Below are 3,524 nucleotides of genomic sequence, written 5' to 3' on the forward strand. Positions count from 1 at the left end.
CGTTTGTTGCTTATATAAATAATATTTTTAATATTTATCACTGTTTTAAAATGGTAAAGACTAAAAAACTTTATAGAACTGCTTAAATATGGAAATGCTACTTGACAGTTAGCTTACATGTATTTTAAAGAATAGAATTGACTGTACATAAACTTACAGCTCTTTACAAATTAAGCTGAAAGTATACATCCATTTATTAAAAAAAAAAAAAAAAAAAAAAAAAAAGAAAAAACCCACACAATTATAAACCACTATGACTACTATGACAGTAACACTATGGTAATGTAAGAAGTTATTTTCTGTGGAGTTTTTTAAAGCATCAAGTATGTTATACTTCCAGCTTTACATTCTTCATACTTTAGCCCATGATCAGTTGGGTCTTCAACAGAAAATGTACAGCACATTGATTCAGGGAATAAGGCAATCAGCAGAACAAGAAACAGAAAAAACATCTCCCACAATTATTTCAACAGAGAGAGTTAAAACAGATGGATTAACAAGTTTTAAAGCTTTTTCCTTTTTTTAATTTATTATCATTATTATTAAATAAAGACTACAGACAGACAAGTTCCTCCAATACCTCCCCACTTCATAAATCTTTCAAGCTTCACAAAAGAGTTCTGAACACATTATTTGGAAACATTGACGAGAAACATATTTTGTCTCACTGCTTCAGATCTATCTGGAATTTTACTCACATAAAAGACCAACAGGAGTTTTAAGTCATCTTTCTTTGGTACAGTAACACATACTCAGACTTGTTTAGTACCAGTTTGCTCCTCCTCTAGCAGCAGAAATTAGCCATATCAGGGAAATCTGGCTGAGTTTTCATAAACTAGAGGCCAGAATTGAAGCAAGTAGTAGTCAGACATCCTGCTTCTGATACAGGACAATTATCTGGTGGCCTACCAAGTGTCTTCTGCATCAAAAGAAAGCATAAGAGAAGTGTAACAAATATTTTTAGACCTTGAGTTATTGTCCCAAAAGCTACTAAATAACTACAAACTAACTATATGAGTAACCATGTAAAACACAAACACTTGTCTAATTATACAGTTGTTACCATTATAGATGATCACCTTTCATAATATGCACTAAAGTTTTTATTTAGGTATCCCCTATACAGTAACAAACATTTAGGAGGAATGTGCATTACACATTTATTTGATAACAGTTGAGGGATGCACTGCTGACTCTGTCTTCCTTGGTGAAAAGTATCCTCAGCTTGCGTTTAGGAAGAGAGCAATCAAGGCCATTGGTAGCTTCACACCTTGCAACGTTTTCTGTACTTTATTATCTATGAGTAAGGCACATGATTTGTAATGTGGCTACTTCCATAGGCTTGCCCATTGTATTTTAAGGTTTAACAAAGTATGAATCATACCATCTTTGGCATTTTTTCTTTGCTTCACAGAAAACGTATCCCTGCCTCAAAAAAACAAAACACAAGAACTTTGGCAATGCTTCAAAGTAGAAAGCTGGTTTAAATCCCAGCCAGTGACCATCAACACAAAAAGATGTGTTTAGAGATTTTCCACTTTGTCCCTTACTCAGTTGGTTTAAAATGATGCTCTGCTTTGCGAGATGTTCAAATATGGGTTTGAAAAGGAAAAAAAAAAAAAATACACATTTGGTAGCAACGGCAAATTCAAATATTGCCAAAATAATATAACACAAATCAAATACTCGTGAGAGGGAAATGAATATACTGTCATCTAAGTAGGCTAGCTAAGGAGACCATAAGAATATGAGAAAGCAAATTTGAAGTAAACATTGATCAGACATAGACACTTGCAAAACAACTTTTCTGGAGGAGAGTAAGCACAGTGCTTCAAAATCTTCTTCAGGTAGTAGTAGAGTTTTGAGGAGGCTCTGAACTTTATGCAGTAGTTGAAGACATTTTAAAATTTCATAATGAATTACACTTCAGACTTGTCCCAGTGTGAGCAAAATGGAAAACCAACACACCTAAGATCACTGCAGGAATATTTTTATAGTCATCGGTGTATTACATACTCCAGTGTCAGAGATCAGCTCAAATCCCTCCAGAACCAATTTTTCCTTCTGCAAAATGCATCTGTTTAGAGCTGGATATGCAGATTCTCAGCTATACAAATGGACAGACTATTACAGGATCACCTTGCACCACACACAACCATGCAACAACAGGCTCTTCTTGATGCTCTGTGAATAAGCCAGTCTCTTAAATTATGTTATCAAGTAATAGTCTACAAGCATTCGCTCAACAGTTTACGTTATCTTCCCAAAAATTCACATCTCAGAACTGTACAGTTCCATTATTTTAATTAATTATAGTTTAGCAGTGTTAGTGTCAGAAGGAAGATTAAATGGCATCAAAATCATTCAAATTAAAACAAGGGAAAAAAAATGTTGCAATGCACTTCAGCCAAACCATCACAAATGATATATAAATACAGACATGAGGTAGCTGGCAGCTATAAATCCACCAATTCTGGAAGTGCCCAATTTGTCTAAAAAGCATAAATTGACAAATCTCAATCAACCCCTTCACTTAAAAAAAAAAAAAAAATACCTAGTTTATTGCTTTTCATTGTTTACATCAGAAACAAAGTCTTATCAAAGAAAGTTACCTAGATGTTGATGGCTTTTGCTTATATCCACTTTTTCAAAAGAACCACTAAATAAAACTTTGAATGCAAACAGCTGACTCACTCTCAATGTTACATATTCTCACCAAAATGAACAAAGGTTTGTGTTCTCCAAGGTGAGGGGCAGGGAAAGAAGGTGTAATATCCACAAGAACAGCATTAACTACTTGCCTTTGAGAAATGAGTAACAGAAATAAAACCAGTGTTCCCACCAGACAGAATACACTGAAAAAACATACTAATGACTGCAGGAAAGGCAGAAAGCTTCTAGCTACAAACAGTGGCATCACAACAAATGATTCATGTTAAGCAGATGGAAATATGATGATCTGTAGCACAGGTGTGATTTTTAGTAAAGCTTCCTGAAGTTTCTTTTTTGTGTGTTTCAGAAAAGGCAAAAGCAGAACAGACAAGAAAAAAAGGCAAGTAACATTAAAGAGGAAAAGATGCAAGAAAGCAAGACAAAGGACTGAGAAGTAGGACAAACTTCAGCAATGTGATCTGAAAACTGCTTAGAGGTCAAGTAAGCAAAGTGAAAGTTATGCTCATTTCTTGAAAGAATCTGGAGGGAAACTAAAGGGAAAATGAGTAGGCAAGTGAGTTTTGTTTGTTTTTATTTTGGGGTTGGTTTGGTGTTTGGGTTCTTTTTTTAACTATTTTATATACACACACACAGAGTGCAAGTTTGTCTAAAGAAGTGATACTACAGATAACAGAACTTACTCCCCTGCAACATATGGAATATCTTGACCTCTCAAGTAAACTAACGATACAAAAGTGATAAGAACAAAAGGTGCACGTAACACCAGCAGCAATATTGTGTTTGGCTTTCCACTACTTCAGCCAGTTACTGTACATATATTACATGACTATTATAGAAATGGCACAGCCTCA

This window comes from Cyanistes caeruleus, chromosome 1 (genome assembly GCF_971803275.1).
Source record: "Cyanistes caeruleus chromosome 1, bCyaCae1.hap1.1, whole genome shotgun sequence".
Classification (NCBI taxonomy): Eukaryota; Metazoa; Chordata; class Aves; order Passeriformes; family Paridae; genus Cyanistes; species Cyanistes caeruleus.